Source organism: Podarcis muralis, chromosome 5 (assembly GCF_964188315.1).
Source record: "Podarcis muralis chromosome 5, rPodMur119.hap1.1, whole genome shotgun sequence".
NCBI lineage: Eukaryota > Metazoa > Chordata > Lepidosauria > Squamata > Lacertidae > Podarcis > Podarcis muralis.
Genome location: NC_135659.1, coordinates 57,034,006 through 57,050,402, shown reverse-complemented (window position 1 = coordinate 57,050,402; position 16,397 = coordinate 57,034,006). Strand labels below are relative to the sequence as shown.

General features: G+C 44.5%; 1 protein-coding gene and 1 long non-coding RNA gene across 2 annotated transcripts in view; one reads left to right on the top strand and one right to left on the bottom strand.

The window, feature by feature from the left end:
- Positions 1-6,456, bottom strand: part of LOC144327813 (uncharacterized) — a 42,283-nt gene extending 35,827 nt beyond the window's left edge. The window contains exon 1 of the long non-coding RNA XR_013392952.1: positions 6,225-6,456. This is a non-coding gene — a long non-coding RNA (uncharacterized LOC144327813). The remainder of the gene's footprint in view (positions 1-6,224) is intronic.
- Positions 1-16,397, top strand: part of GRM4 (glutamate metabotropic receptor 4) — a 297,558-nt gene that overhangs the window by 13,328 nt on the left and 267,833 nt on the right. The gene's annotated exons all lie outside the window — the stretch shown is intronic.

Here is a 16,397-nt window from a genome sequence, read left to right as displayed (position 1 = left end):
ATTGGCTCCTCTTAGTTTAGGTCAAGAATATGCAAGCAGAGAAAAAAACCAAGCTCACTGGGGAAATGCCCAGAGTTTGGGTGGGGAGTGGTAGGGTTTCCTGCACAAAAACTGCAGGTTGGATCTGTCTGAAATATAGCATACTTGATCCACTCTGGAGGAGCTCCTTTGCCTGTAAATGCCACCCACTTGTGTGAAAAAAAAAAAGGGGGGGGGAGTTACAGCCACTTTTAGATTCCCCATTACAGTTATTGAAGGGGGCATACCAGGACTTCAGATTTAACCCATCAGACTTGGACCTGAATAGCAAATCTAACTGAAACAAGACAAAGTGGATCTGAAGCACACCGGGCTGCTTCCAAATCCTTCTGGTTCAGATGAAAAGAGAAACTTGTGGTCATTGCATACCCCTAGTATTTACAGAACAATGCTGTTTTAATTTTCCTATTGTCTAATGCCACTATAGGCAAGATTCTTAGTACTCAGTTGGGTTTACGGAAAGAATAGTAATCAAGGCTAATGTGTAGATTGGCTAACGATTACTTCCTTCAAATAAATCTCTGTAGGGGTAGCAACTACAATAAAATCAGCAGGATGGATAATGGCTTATCTAAAGCAAATTGTTTCAGATAACCATAGGCCACATCCCATTTGTCCTTATTGAGCAAATGGCATTGGATTGTAAGAGCTTGGCCCTGTCATCTGGGTGGGCCTGGCTGCTAAAGACTTCAGAAATGTTGGCATAAGCACTTTGGACAGCATGAATAAATTTGGTCCCAGGGACAGGCTAAGTGAACTTGATAATTTAGAAGAGCAATTGGGAGAACAATTCACCTGCAGTTCAAATCAATGGCAAATTAGATCATATCCCTGCTCTAGGTATCTATATAAATTCTACTACTGTAGCCAGATTTTCCTAGAAACCCTAAACTCAAGCCACACCATGTGTTCCCTCTCCCAGAGGAAATGAACTCTACTGGTTAACAGGGCAATCCTATACAATTCTACTCAGAAGATAGTCACAGTAAGACTTATTCCCAGATAAGTGTGTGTGTAGGATTGCATAAAGAAGTATATGTGTGTGTATAAAGAAGGCTGATCGCCGAAGAATTGATGCTTTTGAATTATGGTGCTGGAGAAGACTCTTGAGAGTCCCATGGACTGCAAGAAGATCAAACACATCCATTCTTAAGGAAATCAGCCCTGAGTGCTCGCTGGAAGGACAGATCCTGAAGCTGAGGCTCCAGTACTTTGGCCACCTCATGAGAAAAGAAGACTCCCTGGAGAAGACACTGATGCTGGGAAAGATGGAGGGCACAAGGAGAAGGGGATGACAGAGGACGAGATGGTTGGACAGTGTTCTCGAAGCTACCAGCATTACTACAAAGGAATTTCAGAAATAGACTGGAAAGAGAAGCTGCTGAATTGCAACTTATTACCAAACTTAAAACCATGGAGAGACCTGGTCTGAACAAAGACATTGGATTCTTATCTCATTATACATGACAAAGCCATTTTTCACCTTCTCACCCCTTGCTTTTTCCTGTAAGACCTATTGCAGTCGTTAAGAGTCGTCAACAGGCTCATCACAGCTATCTGCCAATCACCCATTCCCACCACCCTTCTGAGTAATACCCCTCCCCACCTTCTCACTATATAGAAGGATCTGGCAACTTCTGTTTCAGTGTATCTGAAGAAGTGTGCATGCACACGAAAGCTCATACCAAGAACTAACTTAGTTGGTCTTTAAGGTGCTACTGGAAGGAATTTTTTTTGTTTTGACTACCAGCATGAGTTTGACCAAACTGCGGGAGGTAGTGGAGGACAGAGGTGCCTGGCGTGCTCTGGTCCATGGGGTCACGAAGAGTTGGACACGACTAAACGACTAAACAACAACAACAAAATAGGATTGAAACCCACATTTTTTTTGATGGGAAACTTTCCTGTTCCTGTTTGTTAAAAAGCAAAATGTATCTATGGGCTTTTTGAACATAAATTGAACCATAGTTACTTTCATCATTAGTTATCGCTTGGCCGAGTGAGGTTTACTTGAGAATTAGTTATTTCTTTAAAAGTTTGTGCATGAGATATCAGCATCTATATCTATCTGGTTCAATATATTGTATTTTTCTATTTTACCCAGGACAGATTTTATAAAATTTACTTTTCCAATTTTAGACAGGACATCCTATTGTCAAACACGGTCTCCTTATTCTGGTACTTGTTACACATGGTTTACTCAATGCACACTCTCCTGAACAACTGTACAGATCAGGGTTACCAAGCTTTGCTACGTAAGAGAAAAGCTGGAGAACGATAAAATATGTGTTGTTAGCTGGAAAACTTCAATGAAACAATTGGTAGTTTCTTCTTGTTCTCCTTCTTGAAAACCTTATTCACTGTTTTTTCATCTTTAATTTCACTTTCCTCAAACAATCTGAGTGAATGTGTTTGTTCCAGGAGATCTACCACATCAATGTTTTTCTCCATTTATAAGTAGAAAATCTAGCATGTATTAGTTTTTGATGCTCCTTCATGAGAATCAACACTACTGTTGATACACAGTTCTTACATTAGTGCTAACAGGGACACTTTGTGCTTGCTTTTCTTCTTCCTCTTCTTACAGTACTTTGGTACCTTCATGATTAGATGGGCAACTTCCTTCCCCTTCACTGCTCTTGCTGGATTGAAAATAAGATGAGGCATTTTCACCCAAATTCAGTTTTTCTAAACTGTCCTGCAATCAATGCTGTATCAGATAGGTTTGAAAGCTAACTTCAGAAGGAAGATGAGTCACCTCTAAGCCCCCAGCCCTTTCCCCCTATGTTTCCATCAGTCCTCCAAACCCTTTCCCTCTTTACCATTAATCCCACATGCTGGTAGTTGATGGTTGCGCTCCAGCATCAGCAAACCATGGGGAAAGGAAAGGAAAATATCTGGAGCATCAGAGGTTTCCTATACCTGCTGTAGCCTCTTGAAAGTGTAGCTTTCCCAATGGCTTACTGGCATTGCTACTTAAGTAGCCCTTGCATCCAGATAGGCAAATAAAGAGGCAGACACATAAGCTGGGGTTGAAATGGGCCCTTTTTATTTAGAACTTTTATTAAAATCAGCAGAGGGAGATGACTATGGGGTGGGAACTAACTTAATTGGATAACTATAGCCATTGGGTGACCCACCCTTGCCTAAGGAATTAGGGCACAGCTTTCTAGCCTGCCCTGATTCCTGGCCCATACTGTGAAGGTAAGAACGGAGACTTTGCCTCATCATGCCCCCGGGACTGCAGAACTCCTAGTGGATGAGGAAGTTTGGCCTCAATGAAGGCCCCTATCCCACCCACTGAACTGTGGAGTCTGAGAAGTGAGCCTCAAGGCTGACCCATCACTTGAAAGGTGCCTAAAGGGTGTCACTAGCCTAAACCAAACTATTTCTTTTCCTGCATCTACACTGTCCAAAGCAGGCATAGGCAAACTACAATTCCCATCATCCCTGACCACTGATCCTGTTAGCTAGGGATGATAGGAATTGTAGTCCTAAACATCTGGAGGGCTGGAGTTTGCCTATGCCTGGTCCAAAGTGACCAAATCAAGAAGATTAACCTACTGAAACAATGCAATAGACCATCTAGCACTCTGTCCCGCTATTCAGTGCGAAGTAGGCAAAGAGCCAATTTGCGATCCAATATGCAGTTTGGGGGGAAATCTTATGTGGCGACCCCAAAGCACACTGGGAGGGAGGGAGGGTGCTGCTAGAGAGAAGACAGACCATCCTTTAAGTAGGGATCAAGCCCTGCCTTCCTCCTCAGACCATCTTAGGAATGTGCCAAGTGGCACCAAGGATTTCCCCGCACTGCCTCTCTTGCCCCAGTGGCCCAGAACAGTGCACCGCTGTCTCAGTTCCATCTAGCCTATTTGGTGGAATGTTCTTGGGGAAAATGCACTTCCCAGGGGCTGGGCACATTGTCTTGCACATCACTATGCACCAGCCAAAAGGGGGGGGGGGCCTTCTTCCATCTCCTTGCATGCTCTTGGGGGAATCTGAGTGCTTGCTCTTTGTTTTCCTGTCATGTGCCAAGCACTGGCTATGGAGTATGCCAGATTATGCTTCCCATCTCATGCTCCAGATCCAAGCTGGCAGAGTCTTTGCTCTATGAAGCATGCCGGATTATATTTTTACATGCTCTAGAAATCCCACTGGACAGAAGAAACACTCCTTTCCTACCTTGCCCCATCCCCCCTCCAAAGTTTCTCTCTCCCTGAAAAAAAAGTGGGGGGCTTCTCCTCAGATTACATCCCACTCTGCCATGCCCCGAGCTGGTGAATTAACAGCTGGTTGAATTAACAATTTTATCAATTGTCACAGTTATTTAATGTGGAGAAAACTGAACACAATCTTTTCTTCATGCTACTCTCCCAAAAGGACAATCTGCAATTTGTTTCGTCACTTGCCTGATATTGCTGGTAGGTTATTTTAATTAATATTTAACTAAACTCTACTTTTCTCAGTGTTCTCTTTTACTGTTCTCCATCTTTTTTATTTGAGCCTGTTAAATATTTGATGGTTATTCTTCTTTTCCCAGACTTGCCAGCGAAATTCAGAATAAATTGGGCTTTGGGTTGATTTTGACACTTTAGACAATTCAGAATCCTGTTTTGATAATGTTGCAGCCACAGCAAAGTCTGCTATACTTTTGATGCTACAGGTTTGTCAGGACCTTAAGAACATAAGAAGTGTTTCTGGATCAGACCAAAAGTTCAGCTAATCAAAGCATTACAGTAGGCAACCCGATGCTTATCGGAAACCCATAAGCAGAACTTGAGTGTATGCACAATATGAAGAAGTACCTTTGTCTGCTGTGAATCTTCCAACATACATTGTCCTTGGATGGCCCCCACGTTCCAGCATTATGAGAGAGCAATAAAAACTATTTACCTTGTCTACACAAGACATAATCTTATACACCTTTATCATACCTTCCAATACAAAGTGGCCCAAAACCAGGGTGCCATCTTCAGGGGTCTCACTCCCATGTGTGTCACGTGACCCACACGAGATTGCGGCACAAGATTTTTTTGGGGGGAGCTATCTTGCACATGTTTTGGGGTGGTGTGCAAGATTGATGCCCCCCAAAAGCACTTTTTTCAAGGCAAGAGTGCAGCCTGATATAGCATAAGATTTCTGCAGCCATTTTGGCCCCCATCTGCTTGTGAGAAAAAGTGGGACGTCCCATTTTCCAGGACATTTGTTGGGTATGCTGTAATATGCTCCCCTAAAGGCTGTAACCATTTCTCACAGGGAAAATTTATATTGTTGACACAGTAGTATGAATGATGACTAGATATTCTCATTGTATTTTTCTTTCCACATTACCTAACCTCCCCCCAAATTATAAGCATGTTCATGATATTTTAGCTTCTGAGACCAAGCATGAGTATGACCTAAGAGCCAAATCTGCACTCTTGGACGACAAAATGTTTTCAAAATAGGTATAATTTTTTATGTTAAGGTTAATTTTTTTGTGTGTTGACCCCAAACCAAATATGCAAGCAGAACAGCAAAGCATTTATGCCCTCTTGTGACTACAAAATCATGATGCAGTAGGACTGCATTGAAAAACATGCAGACAATGTATTTCTGCAACAGAACCCACAGAAAGACTTACCTCTGCAGCAGCAAGGAACGTTGCAGAGGAACAAAGCTACAGGTACAGTAAAAGGATTTAACGAAAATGCATAGTCTGGGCTCCCTCCTTTTCACAAGCAAAAATCTACATAGGGGCTCAACTTCACATGACACTAATTGCAACCTCACAGGGAAGCAATAAGACAATAGGCTAGCCACAAAGCTGGGTGAATGGCTGCCACATTTATTGATTTAAACAGCCACAGATCGGCAGTGGTGACAACTGTGTGGGATTCTAACTAACTGTGGGTGAGCCCACTCTGGTAAGAGAGGGAGGCGGCTGGGTGGGGTGCTATTTTCTGTTTTGCCTCCAGCAGCAAAATGGCTTGGGATGGCTCTGTCTACTGCCTCCAACCATAGAGGGAGAACACCGTCTCCTGCCACAGTCACAATGTAGATTGCCTCCCTTCCACCATTTCACAGTTAGGTTTAGGAAAAATAGTCCTGCTAATGCCATATTCTAACAGCTTTCCCTAGAAATGCTCTCCTCCTGTATTGGAGAAGAATTTTCTAATAGTTCTTTGAATGAAGTAAGGCCATACCTTTTAGATGGCAGCTTCTCAGACTCCCAACTGTGTGGCAAATTTCATTGTTGGTTTTGCTGCAGTGGAGTAATGCTGTTGCAGCATGTGGAAATTCTGCCCTTTCTCCTTTTTGAAAACCTCAGTGTTTCCATCAGGAACATGTCTGTATCTGCATACATGCTTTTTTCCCTAGGAGCTCCTGCCTTCATCCAGCAAAACACTCTTTGCTCAAGCAGAACAAATAAGCAGAATAAATAAAAATGATGGATCTATGTACCCTGGGGTTGGCTCAAACAAAAGACACACAGGCATTCTTTGCCATCTTTGTATCAGGCTAGTATCAGGTTACTCTATGAGCCTGACTGATGTCATACAGACCCTTTTGTGGCCATCACTCCAACCCTCCAACTCTAAATTAGTTATTTGTACATGTACAATAAATCCTGTAGTTTTGATTGGACTCAATTAGAAGGATGCTAATTATGTGTGTCGCTAGCTCTCATCATGCGACTGAAGGTATTTTAGGTAGTAAGTTAATTATTGTCTAAATCTATTGGGTACAAAAGTGTCAAGGGCCTTGACGAAAGAGGAGTCACTGGCGTTCATCACCAGTGAAAAGATTTTCATGCTGCTGAAATTACGGATGTTGTGTCATCCTTTTTCCTGGAAACGGCTCAGTGACAGTGATTTTGGTAATTAGGCTTATTTCTGTAAACCCGTTTGCTTTTTAATTTTTTTTTTTAAAAAACCCACTGCTGATTTACACAGCAGTGCACATAGCTGTGTTCCATGTGCTCTTTTCAGCAACTTCCCTTGCAATCCGGAACCTCAGGAATGTGTCATATCTTGGGGCAATGCTATGTGTAGAACAGGAGTGGGGAACCTTTGGGCTTGTGGGTCCAATCTGGTGCACCAAGCTTTCTCATCATTTCTGCCCTATAGCAGTGCCTCTCTCCCCCCCAAAATGTTTAGGGGTACTCTTATTTTCCTACTCATATTTGAAACACTGCCTCTCAATGAGGCCAAACTTAGATTCACAAAATGTTTAGGGGTATGTGTACCCCTGCATCCCCCCAGAATAAAAGCAGTGCCTATAGCCGATGTCATATATAATGTCAGGTGTGGGGCAGGCAAAGAGCTGACTGGCACTGACATGTTCCAGGCACCAAACAGCTGATCATCAATGTTTGCAAAGTGCTGTGCCTTTGTGCAGTTTGATTTCAAAGGAAAAATGGGTCACTGGAAGTTGCTGTGTTTTCAAGTAATTGACAGGTGGGGCCCACTTGCCCACCTGTCAAACTTGTCCAATGGGGGTGGAGGATGGGAAGGCAAGGGTCTATATCCAGTTCTCCATCCCTGGTGCAGAGGCTGAACCCACCTGGAGCACTTAGTTACCCTGAAGCAGAGGCGTAGGAAGGTCAGGTGGTACCCGGAGCAAAAAAAATCTTGTCATCCCCCCCACATTGATTTCCCCCCCCTCTTTTTTGCCTGCAAAAATGGTTTTATGTTATTTCCTATTTTCTTACAAAGGAATGTGGATTCTAAGCCTCTGATAACAAGTAGGTGACTATGGACAGATACTTAAATCTACAGGATGGATTGTGTTTTGGCTTGTGTTATTTTATTTATATTTATTTTAAAAAAACCTGCAAAGTGGTATACCAAAACAAAAAACAAAAAAACCCAACACCACAGCAGTAAAATCAAGAAAAATTAACATTCCTACTTTAAAACATACAAAAGCTAAAATATTAAGATTAAAATTACTTCAACTTCCTAAGCACCTGGGTATGCTTGCCTAAAGAGGAATGCTTTTAGCAAGTGCCTGAAAAGAGTCTAGCAAAGGGATGTGCTTTGTTGAAATTTCAGCCTTCACGACATAGGAAAGTGGCCAAGTAAACAGCTATTTTCATGGAGGAGGGTCAATATATTAACTGATATGCATGAAATTTCATATGTAGCTATATAATCCCTAGTGTAGCAAAATAAGACCTTTGGAGCAGGCATTTTTTTAAAAAAAGTTTTTCATGAACCGCCCTAGTAGGGCAGTAATTATTCCTTGATAATTTGTCACCCCCCTCCATGATGGCACTGGGGCAGCCCGCCCCCCGTCCCCCCCTTTCCTACGCCCCTGCCCTGAAGAGCTGAGTCTTAAAGCAATTTTCCTGATTGGCTTTTCCTGATTGGCTGGCGTTACCCTATTCTTAGAAGGAAGAGGAACATAACAGGAAGGGCCTTCCTGAGGTCTCAGCAATAAAGAAAGACAAAACTGGCACCAGGATAGTGTGTTCCTTGCATTCAGCAACTCATGCAATGTACCAAACTTCATGGTTCTCTTCTCTTCTCTTCTCTTCTCTTCTCTTCTCTTCTCTTCTCTCCTCTCCTCTCCTCTCCTCTCCTCTCCTCTCCTCTCCTCTCCTCTCCTCTCCTCTCCTCTTCTCTTCTCTTCTCTCTCTCTCTCTCTCTCTCTCTCTCTCTCTCTCTCTCTCTCTCCTCCTTGCCTGTGCTCTTCTCCAGCATTGTTTCATAGGAAAGATGCAAATGCCTGAGGATAATCGTGTTTGCAGCACAATGCAGTTTACAAGTATGAGCTCAGCAGCAGGTTCCCCATGCAACGGATTGGCCTGTGCTAATGTGAATGTGCTCACCTCCCCTGCTGGAGCTGAGAGACAGTCACAGCTCCTAGATCTTCATTTAAAAACTGTCAACATTTTGCATGCACTTTCCAATGGGTTGTTTACAGCACTGCCTGCAGAAAACACCAAACTGTACACTGGAGGGAACCAAAACTGCATCCAGGGGGCTGTTTTACTGAGCATTTAATGAGAGACGTTAAAAAAACCATAAGCTGATGTTTCCACCTCCCTCACTTTGAGGGTATAGCCATCTCCCACTCCTGGCAGTCAAGCACCATTCACCTACTACTGTGCCCAACACATGGAGTGTAGCCTCTGTTACATGGAGTGCTCTCAAGGAACAGGCAGAGCAAATGGATTTGGTTCAGCGTTTAACTCTTGCTGGCTGGGGTTGATGGGAGTTGTGGTGCAAAATATGTGGAAGGTACTAGACTGGTGAAGGATGGAGTAGTAAGACAATGTGATGGGAATTAGGGAAGATAGACAGCACATTGCATTTCTTGTGGCACCTTTGATTACTTGTATGGCTGGTAGATTTATTTCTCTTTGTTTGGCTACTCCAGTTGAGAATGAAGGATAATAATTAGCTTCCTTGTAAAGTGCAAGCCTTCAAAGGGAAATTAGAGTGGCAATCCTATTCTTGCTTACCTGGGAATCAGTGCTATTGATCCCAACAGGGCTTTTTTCTGGGTAGGCATGCATAGGGTTTAGGGACAATAGAGGTATTTCTATTAATTTTGATGTGAACTGATCAGATTGGTTTCTCCTAACTAATGTGCAGATTGTAATGTAATTATCCTTCAGATTTTGCAGTTCTCTGGATTTTGCAATTCAGTTTGGTCTCAAAGTTTTAATAAAATGCAGCTGAAATGCATATTTTAGGGAAAAAGTGGGTGAGACTTGCCTAAGGAGCTCCATCATAGACATCTGCTTGTACAATGGGCCTTCTCCTCCCCCTGCATGATCTATTCCTGAAATTGTTTGTATGTGTGTATGTAGGATCATGGCAGCAGGTCTCTCCCCTGACAAGTTCTTCTGCACAAAGCCCACAGTCATCACCCTGCTCCCCTCTCTATGTTTAGTATCTCCCCTCTGATCATAAGAACAGGGCTCATGATGTAGAAATCAAAACCACATTTGGTCATAGGGGTCTCCCCCACTGGCTTTGCTTATGATCTTCATAGTCCTGAACCCTTGGCCTACTTGGCAGCAAGTCACTATGTCAAGTCCAAAATTCAAAGCCACAGGTCAGGAAACATGCTGGCTGCATCATCTGGGCTCGATGAAGCATGTGACCCTCACCTGTTCCAAGCCTACTCCAGCTGAGGAATCACACCCCTCCTTCAGAGCTAGCGAACCCCACCTGGCCAGCTAGGGAGCTGAGCTGTGGGCCCTTGCCTGTCTCAGCCTCCTAGAGTGCTCCTCCCAATGCTCCTCCCAATGTACAGTGTATTGTTCTGTATGAGCAATTTGGGTCTGTGTCTTTGGTGGGGTTCCAAAGGCACGGAGAACTCACACATGGACAATGCCACACAACAGGCTCTGGTCAGACCTTTGCTTGTGTGTGTAAAGGTTGGGTGCAGGAGCACTGGGCACAACCCCTGTTCCACTTACACAGCTGTGAAAAAGGTTTCAAAGGGTTTTAAATGGTAGAGTTGGAGGAGACCTAACATAAGACCATGATTTGGTCTCATCAGTTGTTCAATAAGCATCTCTATGTTGTGCTGCACTGCTGTTTGTTGAACATTCACAACACTGAAATAGGTAGTTTGCCAAACCCATTGAAAATGTCAACTCACAAAATGGAACTTTGAAGAGAGAGAGAGAGAGAGAGAGAGAGAGAGAGAGAGGGAGAGAGAGATGGCGGTAGCAGCAGCATGCAGAACCGAATGCTAGAGGTAACTGTGTAGGCAGTGATGCAAGAGAGGTTGGCCGTGAGAAGGAGGGCTGGTTTGATGTGCAAGGAGGTTGTGTTTGTGGTGCTGAGTTAGTGAGGAAGCGGAGGTTGTGCCCTGAAGTGAGGAAATCCCCGTCTCGTAGGGTCCCTATTTCATCAGAATGCATTCCCTTTTGCATCTAGGCAGGCAGCCACAGTTTCTTCCGTTGTACTTCCCAGAAGGAAAAGAAACGCGATTCTATCACCCGCTTCCAGGGAACATAAATAAGTCTGTAAAGGTGGCCTGGTTTTACAAGGGCCATATATCTGACTCCAACGCTACCTCATTAGCTAAAGCATTTTATGTTGCTATCAATAATGCAGGTTGCTAGTCAGGTACTAAACCAAAGTGCTGGAGGAGGATGGCATGGGAGTCTGCTGAGAGAGTATATTTAATGCTTTAGAGATATCAGATCAGAAACAACAGGCCTGGGAGATCCCTGGCTAGTTCCATTTCAGCCTCTAGTCTGAATTGTTATAGCTGTTGACTGGCTCTCGAAGCAACCATCCTCCAGGGCCTCTAGACAGGTTGGTCTCTCCAGGCAGCTTCCGTAGCTGGTTATAAGAATTTGGGAAAGAGAGATTATAGTGGAATGGTACCACAGATTCAGCGAGAAGCCTTTCCCCCCAGAAGCTGGGGAAGACAGGGGTGAAGTGGGTTATGGTGGTGACAACCTCAAGAATACTATCCTTGTAATTTGCATTGGTGCCATAAGCAAATACCTGCCAAGGTGCTGACCCTACCATTAGGCAGAGCAAGGCAACTGCTTCAGGCAGCTGATTCTGGGTGTCATCAGAAAGTAGCAATTTGTATTTAACTGGAGAACCAGTGTGGTGCAATAATTAGAGCGTGTTGACTAGCATGTGGAAGACCAAGGTTCAAATCCTCACTCGGCTATGAAGCTCACTGGGTGACCTTGGATCAGTTAATGACTCCCAACCTAACCTACCCTACAGGCTTGTTGTGGGGATTAAATAAGGAGCAGTTTCATGTTTAGAGCAGGTCTTGAACAGTTGTGCAGTTAGGTAGACTCAGCCTGGACTTCATAGTCTTATAGGAGGCTTCCTTCTTTAGATGGTGATGTACTTTCTTTAGCTGCCTGGTGGCAAGCCAGTTCTGCTGAATCTGGGGCCCTCCTACTCATTCTGCTGTGCGATGCCATGGGGGCCTGCCCTAAAACCCTGCCATGATGATGCCCCTTCACTTTACATTAAAACCACAAACAGTGTTGTAGCATGGGGCCTGCGTCCTCTCTACAGCAACTCCCATTTGGTGAGGGCTGCTGCTGCGCTTGGGAAAGGAGATATCCAGGAATGGCTCCCATCTATGGCACCATTCCCTTCGGCACCTTGCTTCCCATGCAAACAATGACACTAATGGGTGCTAATTAACCGATCGATAGTATTAAGCTATCCAGTGTCTCTGAACATGCTAATTGACAATCTGCTTATGGAAAGCCAGTGCTGGCTGGCAGGCAGGCAGGCAGGCAGGCAGGCAGGCACTGGATTTCTCAGAGGTGGGCGAGTGAAACTGGCAGCCTGCTGGAAGCATAACAGATAGTGCAAGCGCATGAGAACTGGCCAGCAGACCACTACTGAGGCCTGGAATTCCTGCAACTCTTTATTTTGGCTTGAGTGAGGCAGGGCGAGATTAACTATGGCTCAGGATTTATTACTGAGGAACTGGTAACACGCTGCCATTACGGCTCCGTTCGCAAGGTTCCAGCTCCATCCTTCCAGCCTGGCAGGAGGTGGGTACAGATTTCCTTCTGTTTCAAAGAGAACAAGCTGTTGAGAAGGGCCAATGCGGTGCTTGCCAGGCACAGCAAGATGTGATTGTCAGGGTGTGTGTCTGCACACTGCTTCCATCGCATTAGGTGGAAACAGACTCCAGCTCGGTCCAGGCAGTTCATCTAACCGCAGAATGTGCTGATGACAGACAACGTGGGAGTATAGCCAGCCATATACTTTTGCTGCATAGGCTGTTATGTGCTGTTTGTTATTCAAAGCATAGGATAATGACAGCGCAATGGTAATGATCTTGAAATAGTAGAATGCAATGGAACACGGGGAGGGTAGCCATCTCAATTTGGTTTTTCTTGCCTCAAGGCCACCACCCTACTCTGTTCTATGGATGGGAAGTGGATCAGGATGGGGGAGGGAGGGGTTGTAGCTGCTGTGCGATTTCAGGGTCTTGGGACTCTTCCATAAGACTCTACAGAGACTCTACAAATACACCGAGATCAGTTTGATTTTCCACTTAGGGTCTATTGAGAAATTTCCTATGCAATTATATGCTGCCAGGTGAGCTCTTGTAATACACTCCTGGGTTCTTCTGAGGCTTTGGGAAACATCTTCCACATACTTCAAGACTTTGTCTGTACCAAAAATTATTTTCTCCCAGCCTGGACTATTATTGTTCATTCAATTCTAAGTGGACATCGCTTGCCATGAGTGGTAGGATGGTTTATTATTTACAGGCAAATTCACGTCTAGGGAGGGTGCCAGGTGCCTGGGCCCATGGATGATGCCTTGCTGAGGTCCCCCCCCTTGATATTTTTTTCTAACCCAGTACTCTGAGTGACATGAGGTGGCTAGACCCAGCCACTTCCCAGCACAGTTTGGGAGCAATGACATGGCAGTCAAAGTCCCCTGACAAAGGAGGGGTCTCACCAGTGGGAGCCTTTTCAAACCTGGAGCTGGCCCTGTCTACATCAGGTTCAAAACCTCAGCTATAGCTAATGCAAAACCTGCATTTATGAAACAGAACCCCTTGTCTTGTTATATAAGAGACCATAAGATGGATCTTTGACCAGGAGTGAGTTTTAAAAATGAACTTTGTTTCTTTCAAGATCATCTGCCTGGTAGTTGCAACGATTCTGTGTGAAGCTTCATTCATGCTATTCTTAGCAAATATTCCCACTCTCTTTCACTTCCAACCAGCAGCCTTAGAGGACACAGAAAAGTCAGAGACCCTATGAAGTTGTACGGCCTGTACGTGTCCAGAGCTGCCTCTGTTCTTCAGCATCAAATTCCAGTTAAAGAATTATGCCTTTGGGCAAAGGCGGGGGTTTGCTTTGACCTCTAGAGCCAAGAATCTCTTCCCCCAACTTCATGTCATCCCATGAGCATGCTTCAGGTGGTCAAGAAGTTAACTGCCCTCCACCTGGGAAACATGTGCCTTTCCATGGAGAAGCAACTCTGAGCGAACTGCAAAGTGCATTAGTATGAAAGTGACGTCTAAAAGTAAGTCAGGAATATGTAAAAGGATAATCTAACCCAGGGAAGGAATCCCCAGGCAGAGAGGATGCACCAGAAAAGCTGTTAGCAGCTGAATTATTCATCCGCCAAGCTTTACCCCCATCTTTCCCTTCTGGCTCACTGAGACGTCAGAATCAGTGGAAGCTGGCAGGAGAGAGTGGGGAAGGTAATAAAGAAAGAACTGGGACACTTAGCAGAGGGACACCTGGCTGCTGTTTGCTTTAGAAAATATTTGGTGATGTAACTGGGAATAACAGAAGTAGTATACTGGCTGTGTGCTGCCTCAACAATTGGAGGTGGTGAATACCAGTTGCTGGGAACTACAAGTGGAACGAATGCTGATGCACTCATGTCCTGCTTATGGCCTTCCCACAAGCATCATGTAGGTCATTGTGAGAATAATGGGAAGAACTAGAGGGGCCTCTCATCTGACCCAGCCTGGTTCTTCTTAATTCCTACTGGGTTACAGGGAAGGAGGAAGTTCTACTTTTTGCTTCGTGGAGCTGTAAATGTGGCAGGGAAGCATGCTTTCTAGAGGAGAAGTTGAAGTTGGCAAGCAAGAAAGGATCTTGCTCTGTTCCTGTAATGAGAAGGCACCCACTTGTCCTTATCTGTCTGGCTGTTGTGAGCAGGAATTCTTTAAACTCTCATGATTTGTGCTTCCTAGTTACATGCTACTATGCTGGGTTTTTTTTAACCTGCTGTTTGCTCAGAGTGCAGCACAATGGAAGGAAGATGAGGTACAAACAAAGAGAGGAGAGCTCAGCAAAATATGTGCAGGGGACCTGCTTACCAGTTCTCTGAGGGTGCTGTAGGGATTCTGTACTTTACTGATTTTTCCCTTTGTGTTCACATTCCAGGGCTCCTGTATCTGAGTCCAGGAGCAATGGGCTAAACAGGAATACCCCTCCCTCCGTGACAATGTTCAGCAATAACATGCATTAAACCTGCTCACTTCGAACTGGTGACCATTTATATGGGCTCTCTTCCTTCCAACAATACATTCAGAAATACTGGATGATGTGTAAAAGATCAGACTGAAATATTCTTGGGCACTGTGCAGAGCACGCATAATCAGACACCACCTTGAGGCAATCCAGCGTTCTTGCCTCTAAACAGGGAACTGTTCCCGCCCTCTGTGCTTCTTGAGCAAGGACAGATGCCATAGATACTACAAGTTAGGGTCATGGATGCTGGAGCAAGTCTCATTTGCTGGACATTGTTTCTCACCTGCAAAATGCAGCATTCATACGAGAGGCAAGGAGGCACCCACGAGTCCAACCAGGGAAATCTGTGTGCCTGGGCACCTGCATGAAACCCATTCTAAGTACCAGAAATCTTCTAAGCTGAGGCACTTGCCTTTTTAATATTCTTGAGCTTTAAGTCCATAAATCCATTGCAGTGCTGAAACCATGTGCTTGATTAATGCAGAGCAGAGCTTCCCACTGTTGCAATGTTCTGAGAAGATACAGAAGATGCACATTCTGCATTGGTCAGCTTGTTAGGCAGATGCTCTTTTCCTTTCCATGCATTAATAGCCAGGCACTCCTCACCCCACGATCCCATTTCCCATTCTTACGCCATGAAACTCAGAGCAGCACACCCTGGATCATCCTTACCACAACCCTGCAAGAAAAGTTTGTGGTAGACTTACCCAAGGCTACCCAGTCAGCTTCAAAGCTAAGCAGGTCTGAACTAGGTCTCCTGAGGTCCCAATTCAACACTACCCACAATACCACACCAGCATTGCCCATAATGGCAACGGGCTCAGATGAGTAATTATTTTTCATACACTGCCTCAGTGATTTGCAGTTTGTCAGTCTCATATTACTTAGTTCAGTAGGATCTATATACTGTATTCAATTCCTTTATGGTTTCCATAGAATCATAGAGTTGGAAGGGACCCCGAGGATCATCTAGTCCAATGCAATGCAAGATTATGCAGCTGTCCCATACCAGGGATGAAAGCTGCAACCTTGATGTTATCAGCACCATGCTCTAACCAACTGAGCTATAGCCCTAAAAATTGCAGATCAACTTACTTGTGCCACTTGATCAGCATTTTTTTACTTTCTCCAGGTTGGGATGAGCAATAGATGAATTATTCCAACGCTGCTGGTCTGGTAGGCTTAACAACTAAGAGTACTTCTTAGTTGCTTCTTCAGCTTTTGTCCAAGTGATCGATATGCGCAAGAAGTATCTTGTGCATCACTTGTACTCCTGGACCCAGTGTTATGTATGGAAGCACAGCTGACCTAAGTGGCCTGCTTTGGCTGATTTGCTAACAATGACCCTATATGGAGAAAATGAACTTTCCCTCTGTTACATATGTACTGGCTATATCCCAGCTAGATACAG